The sequence below is a fragment of the Centroberyx affinis genome, unplaced genomic scaffold (genome assembly GCF_046629955.1).
Source record: "Centroberyx affinis isolate AG114_WGS23_722 - 3 ecotype Tasmania unplaced genomic scaffold, CSIRO-AGI_Caff_v1 ptg000774l_1, whole genome shotgun sequence".
Classification (NCBI taxonomy): Eukaryota; Metazoa; Chordata; class Actinopteri; order Beryciformes; family Berycidae; genus Centroberyx; species Centroberyx affinis.
This window is the reverse complement of record NW_027279382.1, coordinates 171361-193063: the sequence shown is the minus strand read 5'-3', so window position 1 is coordinate 193063 and position 21703 is coordinate 171361. Positions and strand designations below refer to the sequence as shown.

The window sequence follows — 21703 nt, the reverse complement described above, 5'->3', positions numbered from 1 at the left end:
GATGGGATAGAGGAATTCAAACTGTGAAGGGTGGGAGTTTTCTTTGAAGTTTGAAGTTTCAGGGGAAAAGATGCTGCACATGAGACAAGTTTAGTCTTGCACAACAGGTGAAAACTAGATTTAGTCATGTAAGACAGTGATGCTAAAGTTATGCAGTTGTTTTTTAACTAATAAAAAAAATGATGAATATGCATGTTCACTCACACATTTTTTTTTAGCATTTATTTAGCCAGAGAAAGTTGACTGGGCATGCTTGCTCTTTCCCAACAATGCTGCTCCACATTCATACAGTTGAAACCATTCACACCTGGTAGTGGCCCAGTACAACCACAGTCTTCTATCATTGGCCACTGAATGGCTCCAAAGGCATAACTGGGGCTAAGTGCCTTGCTCAAGAGAACATTGACAGTAGTTGATTATAGGAGGTGAACGTGTAATTCAGTCACTTCCCCCACACACATTTTCCCAGCTGATCAAAGACGATCCAGTGACCTTCCACAAGCCACAAGCCTGCTTCTCTGTCCTCTAGGCTGCTGCTGCCCCAAAACATACACACACAGATGTGTACGCACATTCGCATCCACATCCACGTGCGCGCGTGCACACACACACACACACACACACACACACACACACACACACACACAGATATGGATATTGTAAATCTTACTCTAAACCTAAAAACCAGGTTTGTGTATTTTTATCAACAGATTAATTTAAACCTATTTGTTCATTTGTCAGAGCAAGTCGCCGAAAATGACTAAAGAGGTTGCAGTTTTTGTTGTTCATTTTTTCTAATCTTATTAAAGGCCTTTTCAGAATAAGACAAACATAAAATGCACATCTTAGACACACATATCAAGTATCCACAGGAGGCAAAATAATAGAGAAATCCACAATTCCACAAATCTGACAAATGCAAACGCAGAGAAACAAGCACAAAAAAGAGACACAATAATTTACATAAATGAATAGCTAAATTTATATATAAAAAGAGGGGAAAGAAAAATTGAAGGAAGGGTAATACGTCACAGATTGAATCTGCACATTACACTAACATCACTATATGCTACAAAAAGATCAAATTGAATAAAATGGAGCACATCCACAATCCATGAATGGGATGGGGAAATAGAATTACAATCAGACGCTTTGCAAGCTGAGTCAAGAAAGTAACAAAGTTAGACAGGTTTAACTCAACTGCTGAACAGGCCTGTAAGTGGGTTCCAATCCATGCAATAGTAACATTGGGGAATGTGTCAAACTCACACTTCTAGAAAGCTGACAAGGAGGAACACAGCCTGAACGCGGGATAGTGGTCTGCATTTTGAATCAATGTCCAGGACGGTCCTGGCTAGCCTAGACTTAGTCCAGTGCATCCTGTGAATAATACATTGTATCATGTCTGGCACAGGGAGAGGAGCGGTGGACATGATCTAAGATGGCATCCCAAGTTGTGTCATCTCCTCATTGAGATTGTGTAAACAAGTTGTGTCAGTCATACTGTAGAGAACTGATGTGCAGATGATTTGTCATTTCTGTCAATGTTGTTTGCTAAGCAAGTCAGCTTCCAAGCAAAAACGATAGGCATGAACAAATAGATGGCTACTTATAGGTTACTTTTGTGCAACATACAGTCCAAGCTGTCACCACCAGCTGTGGTAACAGAAATAGAAATAGAAACTTCCTTATAATATAAACTTCCTCATATTAGTGTGTGTAAATAAAAGAAAACAAATATCACTATGCCAATACTTATTTAGATTATTCTATAAATCTTTTCCCCTCTCCTCCCACAACATCTCTTTTTAAAGAAATAAAACCCAGATTCACCGCCCCTACTTCCACCAGGCAATTTTCAGGAAAATATGCAGGGATTTGTTCAGCTTAGCCACGATGGAACGTGGCAGGGAATCTAAACCAGCTTAGAGAGAGAAAGAAGGAGACAGAGGGAGGGGAGGAGAAGGGAGGGACGGAGGAAAAAAGGGAGAGGAGAGAGTAAGCAGCAGGGATCTCAAACTCCCCCCAATTCCCCAATGCTTCTGAGCACCCATTCCCCAGGAGAGGAGCTTAGCACCTCCCTTTCAGTTAAACAGAATACACCAGGGGAATAAGAGCTCCACTGAGACTATGTCGCCTGAGTGGCATTGAGACTCTCCATGCACAACAGATGATAGGAGGGAGGAGGAGGGGAGGAGAAGGAGGCTTGATAAGGAAGGTGATTTAAAACAAGCCAAATTCAAACACAGAAAGAGAGAGCGGGAGAGTAGAGTAGAGTGTGGGTGAGTGACAGTGAGAGCAAGAGATTAGCTAAATGGAAAAATAAAAGATGCAAAAGAGGGTAATTGATTGATTGAGTGATTAGTGCTATTGTTGTTGTTTGTTCCAAAAACTAGATTTCCTGCTATTTTAAGCCAGTATTTGTTTAAATAAACAACCATCATGTTCTTCTATCCTTGTATCCTTGGCCATCCATGAAAATATGCTGGCAAACTGCATTCCACGTAGAATTGTCATTTCCCCATTGATAGACACAGCACAATTTGGTGCTTTCACAGTACAGCAACCTGGCTGGCATTGCTACACGTTCCCTTTAATTCTTGTAGCATTGCAAAGTTATCAATTTTTACCACTTTACAGTTAGTTGGCAGTGGCCAAATATGTAAAAGTCAACATAGTTAACATTATGATATGCTAACAAAAATGCAAAATAGTGTTTTAGATTGATTCACCAATGCTCTAAAAATATGTGAGTAGGACAGGATTTTTTTACTGAGGGATTACTGTGTCCCCTGTAGATGTGCTTTTCCCACTTAGCACCCCTCTCCATGTGTCTGTATAGGCCAAGTTTTGATTGGGACGCTACAGTGTAGCTACAAACCACATTTATAATTGGGCAGTAGCCAAGAGATCAGTTTAAAAATGTATTTTAGCTAGAATTGGGGTTTCTAGATCTTTCAGGTCATTGGATGATCCTGACAGTGTGGAATCTGCCTTTAGGCAGCAACCATGTTGTTGGAAATTTCTCCGGCAGGTGAGGAGGGGAGAAGCTCTGTACAGAAGCACAATTTACCAGGGGGCTCGTTAGATGCACATCAGGTTTGAGCCTGTCATAACGGAGTAGTGTACACCTCCATGGCGCTAGGAGCCTGGGGCCTTCGTTGTTCACCTCACACCTCGCTAATGGCCATCTGTGGTCATTATAGCCCACCAATGAGTCATACCCACGCTCCTGAATGCAGCCTCTGCTCCTCCGGGGCTGGCACTGTGGGTTTCTGTACAACACTGCTGCTGCTGCTGCTGCTGTTGTTGCTTACTGTGGCTGTTGTTATTGATGTTTATTCTCTCATTCTACCCCCTCAAACACACCACACTGACCCCACCAGTCTGCCTGCAGTCATGCAAGGAGTTGTTTATCTGCCAGCAAGATGGGTGAGATACACACACACACACACACATATGCCAAATATGGACTCTCTAATGGAGGATCCTCTCACGCTGTTTCTCCTCACAGAGTATATCCTTCTCATTCTGGTTCAGTCCCCCTCTCTTACTCGACATCTCTTCTATTCCGCTCCTTCTATCTCTCTCTCTCTCTCTCTGTCTCTCTCTCTTTCTCTCTCACTCTATCTCCCTCTCTCTCCACCCTATCTTTCTTGCTAGTATGTCAGACAGTCTCTGAGCAAGGCTGTGGATTAGATCACTGTGGGTAAACCCATGGTAGTGTTCCATCAGGCCTGAGAATGGTGGGCCGTTTCATCAGAAAACTCATCCCTCATGTGAGAACTAATGCACTGTAGGCGAAGTCCCTGCTGTGCCAGGGCCAGGATGTGTGGATTCAGCTACTGCTGCCCCCAGATAAAACCCCAGCAGCAAAATAAAAAGCACAACCCATAAAGGGATGTGGGGGGAAATTTATCGGCCTGCAGCCTGGCCCATGGTGACTTTATGTGTTTGTGTGCAGGGGTGGACAGCTCCATTTTGAGAATGTGTGTCTACGTGCCCTACTGTGTGAGTGCGCATTTATATGAGTGTTTGTCAGTGTGTGTTGTGTGCATGGATGGTACTGTCCAAGCATGTCTCAACGCTGGTGTGTGCGTGCACATGCATCTTTTTCCATCAAGGTATACGTTCAGTTGTCTGATGTGCTCGGGTTGATGGGCTTATGAGGGGATCACATGTATTTCTCTTCTTCCCCACTAGTGGGCAGCTCCCAGCAGGCCTTCCACACAATATAAAATTCAGCAGCCTCCCTGTGGCTTTAGTAATTACACCACCCATCAGGACAGAGAGTGGCAGAGGAATACTAATGAGAGAAGAGAGTGAGGACAACAAAGCTACCATCACAGCATGGACTCTCATTCATGTGTGTGTGCCTGGACAAAGCCTCTTCATGAGTGAGGAACCAATTCCAAAGAATGACACCAATCATGGCCAATGGAATATAACAGCTATTCCATACAAATAAAATTACACAGGATTCAGCTGTGGGAGGGGGACAAGGCAAAAGACCCCCGCGAGGAGCAAACTGGATGTCAAATTAAATTTGACAGACAGCATTCTTTTTTTTAAATCTAATTTACCCTGTACAGATTTCTCATGCCTTCTCCCAAGTTGACAATTGTGGCATGTGGCCAATTTTTGGCAGTTGAAAATATGGAGAGACATTACATGCAGGGTGACTGTTAGGATATATGCTGTCACTCAATTTGCAGCGTTTGAGAGGGGCCAAGGAAATATCTGCTGTTTCATGGGGAGGAGCAGAAGAAGAAGCCTGAGGAGAACGATGAGGCAGCAATCACACAGAACGTCCATCTGGCTCTGCCAATTTCAGGCGCCAAGGCCTTCTGGGAGAGTGGAAGACGCTGAGGCTGGAGTCCTCTCAGACAGGCCCTTATCTGGACCAGATTCCCTCACCTTCGGGGCAGTGTGGTGATAGCTCCGTCCCAAGGGAAGATAGGGAGACAGACGGAAAGGGAGAAATATAAAACTCACAGAGAAATAAGGATGAAAAAACTCATCTGCATCCCAACTTGGCAGAGGCTCTATGGAAAACAAGTCCTGTGTTTTCATTGATAAATGGCTGCGGAGAGAGTAAGTGGGCATTGTGCCTCACTCTATCATCCAAACAACAGTATCTCTCCCAGGGAGTCCTTCCGTTTCCAAACCACCCCTACTGGCTTTGGCTTCGGCCGGATCTGCCAAGCCTTCTCGCCCGTAGCCGCCAAACACAGAATTATCCATTGCTTGCTTGCTCTCTCCCTCATTTCCTTCCCTCCTTCCTCTTTTCTCCCTCCTTCAGTGGAATGAAGCCACTGACAGGCAGATGGGCAGATGGGGATCGACAGTGTTCCCCGGGCCGAAAGCTAATTGGGAGAGACTGGGGAGGGATTTGGCGGTGCTGAAACTCCTCACATGATGGGAAAATCAATGCACACTTCCAATGTATTTGCATCATGCTGAACTGAGAGATTGCAGACTAATGTTGTGTCCATTGGCAGTCATTAGGAGTTTTGTTTCACCTCTGACCCCCAGTTCTGGCCCAGCTTAGACACACATGTGCTGCCCGGGTAGGATGCTGCTAACTTGCTAGCGATCGTTCCAGTCTCTCTCTATGCCTGTTTGTGTTACAAAATTAATAATTCTTACCATTTTAAAGCATTTTCACTATAGACACATAAAGACAGGCTAAAATAATCTGCAATAGCTGTTAAGAATTGGATCACAGGTTATCTAAAATATGTGGTATGGATGGGAATCTACAAGTAGGGAAGGAGTGCTTTATCGCACTTCTCCATTTGTTTCACTTTGTATCGTTCGCTAGCATGGCTGCACCCCAAACTGAAACGTCTGTCAGCGGTAGAACTATGACGCATGATAATGTCATTTGTCACCGGACTCACACCATGAAATTCAACATTATTTGATTGCCTAGTTGACATTTACAAATGTTATTTTACTGTTGAAAAATATACATATGTGGTACCCAAGAAATGATTCTGAAATGACCCAAATGCAATATATGGATTTAGCACATAATAATTTGCTTCATTGAAGGTGAAATGGACCCTGATAATAATCGCTTCCCGAAGTAAATACATCTTGAAAACAGCACATGCTAGGTCTGTCGGTGCCTTGGGGAAGTGACTCAATACCAGGAAGGGGGATAGACGGTTAAGAGTCTGTGCTCCACAAAGCCCACCTGCAGCTCCCCAAATGAGCGACGGTGGAACATAACATAGATGTCCTGCCTTCAAATCAGTAAGCCTACAGGGGACTGTCTCTCTCTGCATGGAACAGATTGGCCTCATCATCGTCTTACTGCCTGAAAATGGAAAAACAGCTTCTGATTCTGCCGGTACTCCTTTCTTTTTTCTTCTTTCAACTGTGATTGTAAGCCATGCCTAAACAATAAAAAACTACAAAATACTCTGCGTAGAGTTACATGGGAGATTTTATCAGGGTCAGTGCCCTCATTGCAGCGATACTCCCCTCCTAATAGAATAACTACACATAACTGCTGACTGTCCTTAAACAGATCACCATACACTGAGACGCTAATTGTGACCGGAGGTTTCGGATGTTCGCCCCTTCCCTGCAACAGTTATTAAACCGCTTGGATAAACTGTATCAGTGATGTGTGTCAGTATGCAGCACCGCCTTATCCCGGATCACAGCACTGATACAGTTCATCCGGGGGATTTCGTGGATAGCGCAGAAAACTTCCTAAACCCGTTGGCTCTATTCATTGTTGTTATCTTTATAGGCAGCCTTGGGATCTTAACCTGTGAACCCTTTGTTCTACTTGATCTGTGGCTCTGGCTTCCGCTGAATCTCTGAAAACTCTTTTGCTAGCTCTTACAAAAACACACGCACACGCACACACACACGCACACACACTTGGCAAAACCCTGCGCGTCGAAGAATGTGAGAATGACAAGTTGATTGTTTTGACTTCCTAAGATGTAAAACATGACATTAATGGCGCGAGGCTCAACTGACTATAAACTGACTCTCTCTGGCAGTATTTGATGTAGGATAAGCAGCATGACGATCAAAAGGCACAGCTTGATTGGAGGAGAATGAAACAGCAGCACAAAAAAAGATCTGAAGAGAGACGGGACGGATGAAAAGACAGAAATGAAACGTTACTCTCAAAGCGTGGGGGAGAACAAGGCCCCGGCCCTCTGCTCATTTAAGTTTGTCTTCTGCGCGGGGGGAAAGCCTGTCCCTACTTAAAGACCTTATCCCGAGCAACAGCTGAACAGAAATCAGGAAGAGAGGGAAATTTTCCAGTTGTCATGGCAACGTCGCCTGTCCTGGCGACATTGCCCTCATTGTGACAGTCGCTTCTTTACACTGACAGGTGAAACGAAAAACAGCCAGTTCTCATTCTCTGCCAGTCATCCATTAGGCTGCGTTCACACATAGCGTTTTTTTTCCCCGCTCGGCCGCTCCTGAAAAGCGATGCAGCCGCCGTTTTTTTTTCCGTCAGAGCGGAGCGCTGAGAAATGTTCAACTTTTCAGAAAAGCGCCGGGTGACGTGAACCGCTTTTTCCCAGCCGACCAATCGCGATCACAGAGACGCTGGCCGTTTCCCATAGCAACAACAAATATGGAGAAAGTGAAAGTGCCGGTGAAGAAATTGGGACGTGAAATTGGAAGTGAATTTTCATTACCGCAACAGCAATCTTAAAGGCAGTATGGATTATACTGGACATGTATTAATAATAATAATAATAATAATAATATATATTTTTTTATTTATATAGCGCTTTTCAAAATAAGTTACAAAGCACTTTACATACAATTAGAAAAAAGGCAAACAATACATAAAAGTATTATGATAAAATACACCAAAAGATAAAACCCACAAAAAGAACAGTAGGAAAAAAAAAAAAAAAAAGTAAAATCAATAAAAAGCAAGTCTAAAATAGTGAGTTTTTAGAAGTGACTTAAAAGAAGACAATGTGTTAGCTTCCCTGATCTCCTCCGGCAGGTCATTCCATAACTGTGGGGCCTGAACAGAAAAGGCCCGATCACCTTTAGTTTTAAGGTTAGACCGTGGAATGGCCAGGAATGACCTATCAGAGGATCTCAGGTTGCAGTTGGGCTTGTAGGGGTTCAGGAGGTCAGCTATATATTCTGAAGCTAACCCTCTACGAGCCTTAAAAGTGATGTATTGGAAATATCTGGTAAGCTTTTGCTTGTTGCACGACACTGTTTTGTCTGCTAGTGCTAACCAGCTGGTTAGTGAGCTAGCAGCTGCTCAGCTAACGTCAGGTGATCCGCTTTTTATTTCTCCTCACCAAAAGCGCTCCAGGCAGTGCTTTTTCCACATCAAAAAACGCTATGTGCTATGCTATCTCTCTCTCTCTCTCTCTCTCTCTCTCTCTCTCTCTCTCTCTCTCTCTCTCTCTCTCTCTCTCTCTCTCTCACACACACACACACACACACACACAGTTTTATTTTGTTTGTACAGTATTGCATCATTTTGGTCTGAGATTGATCGTTGATTAGTTAGATTTAGGTACGTTTGTTCTCTGTAAAGTCCTTTGGCGCATGCCTTTGTGATGAAGGGCTAGATAAATAAAAACCTGATTTGACTCGACTTGACTTGTCTCTCTCCCTCTGCTCTCTCAAAGAAATCCAACACTAAGTCAGATAAGTGGTTTATACAACACAGTCAGCTTCCTCCAGGGGTTCTTGTGTCCCAGGATGCCTTGTAAATGCAGAGGGAGATTAGGTTTCTGAAGATATGCATAGACATGTGAATGCAGTTGATATTTTACACATATGCACTTATTTATGCAGAGAATCTAGCAGGGTCTACACCCACCCCCCCTCCCCACTCATTGATCTAAATGTACTTTTCACTGTTGGTTAATCAAATTTAAAGTCTATTCTGCATTTTTATTCACCTGTCTAAATGCTGTGTCAGAGCGTTTTTTTTTACCCCACCATCAATAATTTTGTATGTTTTCATGCATTTCTGCTTTAATAGCAAGTTTTAGTGCCACATTGTCTAAATATTCTTAATTTCAGATTCCTTTTCATCCCACTGAGAAACATTTCTGGGAGAAATACTGGAGCACCCTGGAGGTACATGGAGAATGACTAACACTTGGATTGACAGGTGAAGACTGTGATAGATGTGTGTGTTTTATGTGTGTGTGTGTGTGTCTATGCATAATGCATGTGTGTTTGCATGCCACAAAATGACAAGGAAGGCTCATCAACACTGAATATGGGATGTAACAAATTTGATGTGACAGTATAAGATTGTGAGTCACATCCTATGGCCAAAATTTTTGAATATATGTTTTGAGAAATTCCAACTGGGTTTCAGAGCACCCAAAGCACAAAGGCAAACAAATCATTGATTTAGAAGCAGGAGTACAGACTCCTCTCAACTGAAACAAGCACAGCTGTCCATCCCTGCCTTGATTCAGCTGTTGCACATCTGAAACTTAATTTGAAAGGGATTGTGACAGGTGGAGATAATCATACATCACTTTATGAGAGTGTCTGTTCAAAAAAAAAAAAGTGAACGAATCTGGCCTAACTCTTCCTCGCAATCTTCTGTGTGTTTTGCTCTGCTGAAAACCTGTCTGGTAGGCTCAGTAACCTTAATTAGCAGCAGATGCCTGGGAGTTTTTTTTTCCTGTGAATTATTTTGATAAAAAACTGTGTTGGTGTCAGCAATACAGTACTTACATGGTTCACTTCCTACCTTTCCAAAAGAATTTTCTCCGCTGTAAAAGGCAATTTGTCATTATCCACTGATAAGCTCACTTGGGAGCTCCCACAGGACTCAATATTTAGGCTTCTTGCTTTTTTATCTATGTAGCGGCAGCAGGGAGAGCGGGCGGGTACTATAATAATAATTATTATTACTATTATTACTATTAGTAGTAGTAGTAGTAGTAGTAGTAGTAGCACTTCCAGTAGTTCTACAGCACTTACACTGCTATGAATAACTGATTAATTTCAGAATTTGCTGAGTAAGTCGCTCTTTTTAGAAAGACCTGAATTTGCCTGATCCAGCAGAAGTGTGCGATTGCTTGGTCAAGATACCAAAGGGAAGTGTGGTTCCGGATGGTGTGAAGGGCATAATACAATATAAGCCTTAAGTGGATCAGTTCATTGAGGAAAGCCCGCTGGTAGTCACGGCAAGGGAAGTGTTTACTGCTCAAGAGCCCCTCCATGGGGGTATTAACCGAACCCCACACACAGAAAGTAGGCCATGCAAATGATGCCGAGCTGGGCCTGAGAGAGAGAGAGAGAGAGAGAGAGAGCTATAGAAAGAAAGGAGAAGACAGAGGGAGAACCGAGACCTACACAGAAGAAATGGGCCACAGTCAGCAGGGCAAAACATTGCCGAATGGAAACAGGGAGTGTGTATGTTACAGGCAACTTGGATAGGAATGTTAATCTAAAAACTTAGTTTGGCCAATGGTCAGATCAGATCAACTGTCATATTCTAAGAGGTTTGATTTGCACACACAAGTATCATAAGTATCATAATTTATATTCTCATTTCTACTTTTTTTTTGTCAGTCCACAGTGAATCCCTTGGCTCGACCATGGTCTTTGTTCAAGAGAAAACTTGTTTTGTTTTTTTCCACCGGACCTAAAAATACTCTCATGCTCTCACGAACATTAAAGAAGAGATGCACACTTAGTCTATGAATCACTATGTCAGAGAGGAGAGGAAACAAAAAAAAAAAAAAAGGGAAAGAGAAACGTGTGAGAAAGAAACAGCAAACTAGAGCAAACTAAACAGATTCACACTTGGTGCTCGGGGACTGTGATGGTTCAGTCTGCAGACTGCAGTGTAATGGTGAGTCACTACACACTGACACCATGCAGCGAGAGTGCAGAACCTCGAAAGCTACCAGAGCTCAGACCCACACAGCCTGGGAGTAACCTGGGATTACAGGCAAGGATGGGGAGGTAGAAACAAACTCTCCCAGCTTTTACACAAAAACACCTAACAACACTGGGCTGTTAGCTGTGGTCTTTTCAAAACTGATCTCTCTATCCCCAATGCATCGTCTTCTTGGAGGCTCCGCATACAGTATGTCCAGCAGGCGCACTCTGAACAGTTGTTCACAGTACAGCTACTGGCTGTAGATTTTAACGGCAGGTTTGTCTTTTTTTTTTTTTTTTTTTGCTTTTTTTTTTTTTATCTTTTTGTCACTGCAAAATGCAGGCTGCCCTGCAGGCTGGACTATAGGATATGCTGTAACTCTAAGGTAACACTAAGCTAAAGGACGCTGCTGAACACTTTCACCCCCTCAATCCCGAGTCTTTACGTTTCCACCTGGAAAAAAAAAATACAGAAATATCACGCCATAAAAAATAACCATGAGGATTTTTATCTTATCTGAAACCATGTTCGCTGCAAAATGTCACCAAAGCCTCATCTAATATGGTGAAGGCGATCACGAGTAAGGTTTGACATTTGAAGCATTATCACAGGGGAGTGTGAAAGATTTTCAGCTTCGGGTGTGTAAAAGACAACTTCACCTCGGCCCTCTCCTGGTCTCTATTTCAGATTGTGTCCTCGCCCCCCGATGGAAATGAGAGGTCAGAGATGAAAAAATAGAGGGTGACGATGAAAGAGATAGAGAGGAAACACACAAAAAAAAAAAAAAAAAAAAAAAAAAAACTGGCAAGTGTTCTGTGGAAATGCAGCAGGGAAGCAAGATGACCTTGATACACAAATAGACCATCTTTACAGGCAAAAAAAAGGAAAAAGAAGAAAAATCATCCCTAAAGATATTTATTACATTAGGGTCCATTGGCAGGAAGGCAGATAGGTTCTGCTTCATTTAATTGTCACCATCTCCTCAGTCATATTTTTCATCTGCCTTTTTTAATATATTCAGTGGAGTGGAGGTGGGCTGGGAGCTGACTCTTAAGATGCATATGCACAATTAAACTCCATCAAGAAATTGTCAAATTTGACTCCAGTAACTGTTCCCTGATACTTTATCTTTCAATAACAGTCACTGGCATTAGCTTATTTGCTAATTGAACTCGCTCTTACAACAATAATTCGATAAGCATGTTTTCAATACAGAAAGCACTGAGATGAATCATTAGTAATATGAGAGTTGAGCCAGTGATAGTACAGTAATGTGCTACAACAGCATTTTCATACCAAATAAATGTTTTCAGATATGTTTATTTATTTAACATCTTCTAACTGAACATTTCTCATAATTACAACGTCAGGCCAATTTTGCTTACAGCACTCTGCAGTGAGTCTCTTCATATGAAATGGAGTACATCACCTACCTCACAAGCAGAAAAGCAAACCCTGATGAGGTAATCATGTCGTTCATTATAAAGCCAGCATGGTGCATGAGAATGTCAACAGTTAGTCTTGATCAGCATTCAGAGTGCAGTCATTTTGATTGGTCAAGCCTGCTGGAGGAATAAAATGCCTCATTATTCTGGGCACAGAGTGACTGGGCCGGGCTCCCGCGTCGCACAACGTCATTAAAGTCAACATCTTTGAGCGTAGCCGGCTTGGCCTCGGCAACACCCACTGCCACGGCCCGCTATTCAGCCACGCTGGAGGGATGCACCCAGTGTTTTCCAGCGGCAGAGTGTGCAGATCACTGTTGTGACGCATTAGTAATTGACACAACCGTGCAGGAGGTGCAGCGCTCGGGGCATCATGCCATCCAACCACACAATGACCACCTGCCTTGTGAGACACACCATATATCTCTAAAGACAATGTGAGGCCAGCAATCTCTGCTGCCTACAGCTGGGCTTTTGTCTGGTCCTCCTGGTGGCAACGCAGGCGACAGCACAGACAACCGTACCCTTGCCTAAGCTGCCCTCTGCAGCAGCATGTGCTTGTTTATCACCTCACAACATATTGTCACCATCCGGACAAGCCCTCTGGAAAGATGGCAAAACAGAGTAGAGAGAGAGAGAGAGAGGGGGAGAGAGAGAGAGACAGAGAGAGAGCATATGAGAAAGAGAGGAAGAGCAGAATGGAGAGAGAGAAGGAGAGCATCAGAAGATTGGAGAGTGCATCGCGGAGGGGAGAGAGGCTAATTAAGGAAGGCTGGATTAATTAGGCTTCCAGTCTGCCTGCCTCTCATACTCCCACTGAGCTTCATGCCAGTATAGGCCCCAAACCAACCCCCAAAAGCAAGAGGCCCACCTATTGTTCCATAGATTTTCCATCCGTTCATTGGAATGTGTTTTTCACTGTCAATGCAGGCCACCAGGGGCTTTAAGGCTATGCTGTAAGCTCAGTAAATCACAGTAAATTCCTAATAAAGACACATATAAATCCTAGAAAAGAAACATTGTGCTTGTCTTTGCACTTGAAAAGGCATATTTGGTTAGCAGTGCTTGAATTTGCAATAAAGTAAAATATCCTCCAGTTGATGCAGGTGGCCTTTATTTTATAATACCCCTCGAGCAATGTGCTCAGGTTGTATTGTGTGCACGTGCATATAAACAGCAAATGTTGTGTTAATATTTGGTACTTACTTCCCATCTTGACACAATAAAAAAGGACACTTGTCTTTGCAAAAGCTAGAGGTTGACAATCTTTACAAAGCCCTCTGAAGTACCCTATCATCGCTGTTTCCCTGCCCACTTGCTCATTTGTCGCCCTGAGTAATTTAATTCATTATCAGTTCATCAGAAAGTACAGGATAGAGGAGGGGAAGAAGGAGATTCTTAGTCTTGGACAGATACAATAAAGCCTCAACACCATATTCAAGGCAATGCTCTCAATGGCTCTTTCCTACTTCTGCGTGATCAAAATGGAGTGATAGGGCTTAGGAGATGCTGAGAGCCCAATGTCTTCATTTTAATCTCAACAAAAACAGCCAAAGAGCCAAGTCCCCTTCAGCTCTTCTTCACCTAATATCCTTGGCCCCGTCTAGTGTGGAATATGATGGGATGAATATTTATTGTGGGTCTTGGCTTTGATGGGCTGCATGGAAAGGTTGGGGAAAAACAAAGTGGAAAAAAAGCTGGTGTCGCCATTTCTGGCCTGATTGACGCTCCAGCTTGCAGCAAGTAATTCATTTTGAGGGGGAGGCACAAGTGCCCTTGCTCTGGCTCCCGGCACAAGTTTATGATAATCCTAATAAATTATGATGCGCTGCACAGACATTAAAAACTGTGATTGGCACTAAATCAAACAGGCTGTGCCTCTCAGGTCAGAGAAAGAGAGAGAGAGAGAGAGAGAGAGAGAGAGAGAGAGAGAGAGAGAGAGAGAGAGAGAGAGAAGAGAGAGAGAGAGAGAGAGAGAAAGAGAGAGAGATTGTCTGCAACTAGCCTTTTCTTCTCTCCTGCTCTCCCTCCAACTATCCATTTCTTTCTGTGCTCAAATCCTCCATCACCCCGGGTCCACCTAGCCATTTCTCTCTCTCTCTCACTTACTCTCTCTCCTACTCCTATCTTTCAACTCAACTTGTAATTTTCCATTTCTTTTCTGTTCCCTGGCTTGATCTCCTTTTCTTTCTACCTGACCACACCTTCCGTTGCAGCTGACTTGATATCTTCAGGTTAGAGTGTAAAATGTTTGAAAAAAGCTTTCTTTCTTTCTTTCTGAAACCTACAGTTAGGTCGCTGGTACACTGTGAAGGTGTGCTATTGTCTTTTTCCTGTATTAGTAATGGTTCCCTATAGTGTACTGCATGTATTTTTGATCCTTTTTGCAGGTAATCTAATTCACGCTTGAAAGGATAACCAGATTGAAGCCAACCACTTTAATCTCACCCAAGCACTCATGTCTACTGTGCAGATTAATCCACCTTCATCATCTATAGCGGTCATAGGTGCAAAACATCAATTTGTTAACCCAAATCTGGTTAGCCTGATGTTGATTACTGCCCTATGCATGGCCCTTATTATGAGGAAATGGAAATAGTCTACCTGCCTTGATTAAAACGATAGAAAAAAGAAACAGCTTAACTGTTTAATTTGTAGGCATTTCATCTCTTTCGAAAAATGGGAATGCAGCATTTCATCAAAGCAGTTCAAGTACACAATTGGTTCCATAATGACTCTCCCCTTTTTTAGAAGATAGCAAACAGTTATAAGTTATCTTGCTTCTTTTTGAAAGAGAGACACCAGGGCTCATCTATGTCACAGAAGAGAGGCTAAATTGTCACATCAGAAATGCATTTGCTGCATAAGTGAGCAATTTAAGTCTAAGACAAAATGGAGTTGAGGGAGAATGGCTAGGGTTAATTAAAAGCAGTTTCAGGTCCCATTTTAAATGTCCACTTTAAAAAGAGCATATCCTTGCATTTGGTGAGCACGCCCAGTAAACCAAATTCCCTGATGAATGCTGAGGGTAGTGACCCCCTCCATTGAAAGACAGAATACTTGTCAGTGGCTATAATCAGTGGCAAAACAGCTTTGGTGATCGTATCTCAAAGGCATATGCATATGAAGTAAGATGAATGAATGAAATATTGGGAACGACTGTGATGAAATAGACTGAACTGGATCCAGATGAAAACAATCCCTTATTGATTTCACCTATTAAATCCACTTTAAACATTAAGGGTAGATGTAGATAAAGCAGAGACGGGTTAAAGAAGAACAATTAAGACATGAATTATGCAAAAAAAGGGGAGCGATATTAGGGAGATGTTCCAATATTTTTTACACTCCCAGTTACTGTGCAACAATCAGAAAGCACTTACATGTAAGAGAGACAGATTTTTCCCATTCTTTAACAGTGAGTATTCCCAGCCAAGCAATCTAGCAGGGCAAATAGGAATTCTAAGGGGGCGGCCAGCCGGCCTCACTGATCCGTCGTGTCTATCCATGCACGTTCATTTCCAATTCATTTTCAATGAGAGCTGTCTATTGTCTGGACAGGGCTGACAATGTGTCCGTCTCCATCAGATTCCCATCCGTTTTGATGGACAGAAAGTTCAACCCAGTTGAATTTGTTCTGGACGGACAGATTCGTCACCATCCGTTTAGCCAGTTAGACACTTTCCTACGTTTGTTTTGGGAAAAATTTGGCGACACAGAGACAACTGACTCATCATCAAAAGGTTACAGAAACAAAGATAAAAAGGAGAAAGTCTGGTATAATGTTGGGATGACTGTAGGTTTTCCAGGTCAGTTTCTTATTGACTTTATACATATAGAATAGAATAGAATAGAATAGAATAGAATGGAATAGAATAGAATGGAATAGAATAGAATAGAATAGATTTGTAATTGTAATTGTAATATATATGATAATGATATAATACCCTTAATGATCTTCTTTACTGTGATTATTGGGATTTTGGTAATGTTGCCAGTACTTTGCCCTAGAAGCTAATATTCGATGTGCCTATGCTCTTGTACAAATGATCACAGTAAAGAACACTCTCATGCAAACTATAGGCACTGATTTTGAGAACATGCAATCTGCACCTATCTGCATGTGCTCAATCTGGATTACTAACTACAATAATTGTTTTTTTCCAACATGTCCAAGGACTTTCAAATGTCAAATAATGCATGTCATGATTTACGACAGACAAAAAGGCTGAGCTGGGTTTTATACTCCCTATCCCTCATTTTATGATCATCATTATCTGTGATCTTTTTCACATTTCAAGAAGCGGTCAATGGATAGAGAAAGGGTTCCTGGTCCCTAAGTATCCTCACTAGCTTCATGGCACAATCAATCCCTTACGTACCCATTGTCGGTTTTGTCAATACAGACCTTTTATTACCTTGCTAATCCAATCAATAAAAGGGACCATTATATTTCACTGTGAAAGATGGCCTTCAAATATGTGACATTTATGGCAGCGAGTGCTCAGTGTTGCATCATAGGGCAGATATTTCTTGAATAGGTGTATTGGAGAGCAGCAACCTCCTCTTCTCCTTCAACCCACCTCATCGTCCTTCTCTCTCTCTCTCTCTCTCTCTCTCTCTGTTTTTGTAAATGTCTACAATCTGCCTTTAAAAGTCTTGATAAAAACACAGGCTGGGACTTCAAAGATGTGACTCGAAACATGTGTTTAAATATGTCCCGCGTGCCTTATGTGAAAAGGCTTGCACCCCGGACATGTGAGGTTGGAATACTAAACTGAGGCTGGGAGAATAGAAGTCATCAATCACGGGAGCTGTACATTTTCCTGCAGTGGAAGACAGCCAACCGGCATTGGGTTGATGCAGTGAGGCCATAGAGTGGGATGCTGGAGGTTGACACAGACAGGTAATTAACTAAAAATAATATGTGCTTGACACAGCAGAGAAAGGGGCTTAAAAAAGAAAACAAGACACAATGAAACGAAACCTCCGAGAATAGCCTAGCCAGGGAGATGAAGGTTACTTTGTGTATGCCTGCATGAGTGGATGCGGCACATGCAGCCAGCCTGCCCCGACACCTACACACTGAAAAAGGATCAAACTTGAAAGGCATAGGACATTTTATTAGACTTTCAACATCAATATATTTTTTCTTTATATTTATTTTCTCTCTTTCCCCTCGTGTCAGTTCTTTATATATGCAGTATAAAAGACTGGCAGTGTGTGACAGCAGCATTGGTAATTCAGTGACAGATTGCTTATGCTACTGCGGTGGGATTCTAGTTGGGATGTGAGGCGTTGAGGTGCTAGCGGTCTATAAAACCTCTAGAAATGTTAGTGGCTAGGGATAAGCCCTACAGTTCCAATGATACAAATAACATGATTTGAGTGGGTGGAAAGAAACTGGGAGAATCAAGATCAGAAGTTGCAATTTTAATTCCTTTAACCCCCCCCCAAAAAAAACACCACCACTTGAATGAACAGAAGCTCATTATCTTTAAATGAGCAGACCCACAGCTCATGTCTGAAACACTTGCCCTCTACACATGACCACAAAATTTAACACAAAATTTCCAAACTACAAAGCTTAAAATTGCACTTTGTGACCATTTTCATGAACTCTTCATGTAGCTGCAATATCACTTGGTGGTTTGCAATTAGTTCAACTTGAAAGGAGTTAAAATTCAATAGATTGGTGCAACTTTGGTTCATTGGATTGGAGTTATCACTGTACTTTTGCTTATGTTACTGTGTTAATCTGGCCTATCAAATGAGCAATTGAAAGCAGATTGTATATAATTCCAATATGGAATATGACTAAATTCTAAAACTAACCCAGTGTATACATATATAATGTGTCCTGAAAATTGACAATTCATTTATTTGGGCCTTTTTCTGGAGTCTATGTCACATTAACCAGCCCAGCATCGGTGTAACTTACTCTGAAAATGTGAATCTAAGAATAGATGTGATTGTCCTCTTTTGATTAAATTATCACAGCTGTCCCACTTCAATCTGACTTGCATAATTAAGCAAACGGGTTTGACATTGTTTTGATTGAATCTGCCCTTTTAATTCTGACTACACTCTTTTCTCGGTGCCTTGCAGTGTGATCTGACCACTGAGGAAAACATGCCAATCTGCTGGACTCTGCCTCAGATTTATGATCTTACCTCAAAAAAGCTTTGAGTCACCACTGATCAGAGGATGGACAGCCGTCTGTGGAGATAGGCCCGTGTGTCTTTGTGGGCGCATGCCTGCCAATCTTGCTGTCGAGTCTGGATGGCTGCCTGATTTGTCTGGCTTCCTAACTGCCTCTCCTGTCTGCGTGTCAACTGCTCCATCCCATTGTCTGTGCTTCACTGCCAGTTCACTTGCATACCTGTCTCACTCCCTACTCCACTTCAAGCCTGACTTCCCTGCCTGTCTGTCTGTGCTGCCTGCTGAGCCTACAGAACAGGATGACTCAAATGTTGCCGTCAGCACCAATAACCCCACAAACATCTCCTCGCCGCTGGGAAAGTGGGGCTTTGCTTGGAATTACCAGAATTACATAATATATTGAGAATTTATGTAAAGAAAAAGCTTATATAGTAAGATATGCTTGCAGGCCTTTCCTATGTAGAATAATAGATACATGGACTTTTTGACTCTCAATACCTTACAGAAATGCCTACTCATAATTTCCTGGTGTGGGGGAGCACAGCACAGGGAATTGCAAAGGATTGCCTTTTGAAAGTATTTCACTTGATTATTTATTAGAGAACCTATAGAATCAGAAAACATTATAATTTCTTAGGCATAATTTGTTGAAAGGTAAAATATGCAGTATGGTCCTTCATTTTTTGAGTTAAAGTTTCATGAACCTTGGTCCCATGAAATCTATTAAATATAAATAGTAAATTGATTTTGGAAAGTTACAATATTTTCATCTGACAGCAGCATTGTGCAAGGATGACAGGCTAATTGCACTTGACACATTGTCGATTCATTAAATAGCACATGATTTTCTGGTGAATGTGAACAAGTCTGCACAACGTCAGCACAAGTGCTTCATTCAACATTGAATATTCCTTGGTTATTAAAAAAGCTTATGATTAGGGGTGGCTTGTTCTCCCTTTACTTCTATATTTCACTGCACTTCATGACTATTCAGAGACGTGTACTTAGCCTGGATTCAGGCCCACAAATGACAGTCACTTGTATTTGTTTACCGCATGAATTTTGTGATTCATGGGAGTGGCACTGGTTTCGTCTGAGTGGGCTGTTCAAGCTTACAGGCATTAAGTTCTCTGATTGGACTCAATAATCTGGGAACATACTGAATTTAAAAAAAGATGTCACAGAGATGTTTTGGACAGATTCATTACAAACCATGACTCCAAATGGACGTAACGATGATTTCACATTGAAAATGTTCTTGTTTCTTAACAGTGTTTCCAGTTAACTGGTCTCTGCCCTGAAAGTTGGAATATTAGGATTCTTCAAATTGATTGACTGTCATTGTGATTTGTAATAGTGATAGCCCTAATCCTAATTACTAGGTGTATAGAATGCCATGAAATGATGTGCTTGCTTTGATAACATCTACTGGATCTGATATTTTTTTGGTTTAGCACTCCCTCTTCAAAGAATTACAATATGAGTAAAACAAATCATTGCTACTGTGATTGATCAGGAACAATCAAGGGTGAGGGTAGAAATACTGTACGGTCCAGGCAATACTGTTGGTCCAGGCAATGATGAACTCATGAAAGCAAATCGAATGACAGTGTGCCGGTCTCACATATAGCTTGATTAAAATTATCATGTAGTTAACGAGCAAAAATGAGTGCTTCATCGGGCTTGATCCATACTCATGTGCACTAACATTATTTGCACTGCATAACTGCAACCGCTATGTATTTCCATTAGAAATGAGACTAAACCACAGGCCCTATAGGCAGGCAGTTTCTTTGCCTTCATTATCACAACCTGTTACCAAAAACACATATGTAAGCAGCCACTATTCATTCTGTCTGAACAAATAGGTTCAAATTATTACAGGGATGTAGCTACATTGGAAGTCACATATTTTGCTGCATGTTTACTGCACGTCTGCTATACTGTTTCTCCATCACAGGGAGGAACGGAACTGTTCAGAAAATAAAAATTATGTTTCGTATTGTTTCATCCATCAGAATGTGCAAACAATGGTTTGGCAAGTGAGTTCGAAAGACTAGAGTTTTGTATTACATCATGCTGCAGTGGATGTTGCTGTACCAATGGAGAATTGTTGCAGGATAAATGCAGGTTTGGAGATTGGGATGTTTAATGGCTACCACTGTAAATACAGTAAATGCAGTGTCAAAAATGGGAAGACAAGGACAGCAACCACTCTGGGGCAAACAAGCCCCAGTTCTAAAGTAATATTATTCTTTCAGTATCGGTTCTGTGTCCGTAATCTGAGATCCCTCTCTCTCTCACTCTCTCTCTCTCTTTTAGTTATAGCCCATCTATAAGAGCAGGTAGCCTCTAGTTGTGTCATCATGTTTATAAACATACAATTATGAAATTGTGTGTGTCCTAGATTCCAATGCATATGGGAGATTGAACTGAAAAAGATGGGTCTAAAGCTTCTAGGAGTGGGTAAAAATAAGTGAGGCAAGTAAGAGGCCGTAGGACAGGCAAAAGGCCAATGTGAAACAAATGTTGCACAGCTTTGAAAAGTGCCTTTAAAAGGGAACAGACCAGTGGTTGGAAAAAAATAATTGCTGAGCAAGAGGGTAGTAAGGAAATACATGCACATTTTAAGATGGGGATCCTTGACAAGGAGAGAAGAAAAAAGGAGAGAGATAGCAAATTTGAAGTTTGAAAGTCTACATTGTCATTAACGATGCACTTGGGTTTCATTGTGAAAACTGGCAGGAAAAGAAAAGAAGAGGACAAGAATCTTGCTTCCTTTCCAGGTAATGTGATTGCTATATTGGTGATCTAACACCCTCATTAAGCATGGATCAAACGGTAGTGCAAAAACCGACGGCACGGAACCGCAGTGTGTAAGAGACAGGATTAGGCGGATGAGAGAGATGTTCTCTCACGAGCGGTGTGTGTTTGAAGTCCCCCGCATGCCTAATTGTCGACCGAAGACACTAGCATCTAGAAGTTCAGCTTCCCCGCTGAATTACAGATAGCTTTCTTGCCCTTGGCTAGCCTCCCAGTGTTTGTGTGTGTTGATTTTTTTCTAAGCAATTAACAATGTGACACTATGACCTTGGACTAGAGAGAGAGAGAGAGAGAGAGATACAGAGAGAGAGAGAGAGAGAGAGAGAGAGAGAGAGAGTGCACAGCTTTATACCTCAAGGAGTGCTATAATGACATACAGCAAATTAGTCAACATACACTT

At 42.0% G+C, this 21703-nt stretch overlaps 1 protein-coding gene across 1 annotated transcript in view; it reads right to left on the bottom strand.

Annotated features, from left to right (window-relative positions):
* LOC139644705 (leucine-rich repeat transmembrane neuronal protein 4) overlaps nt 1–21703 on the bottom strand; it is a 97572-nt gene that overhangs the window by 55171 nt on the left and 20698 nt on the right. The window lies entirely within an intron of this gene.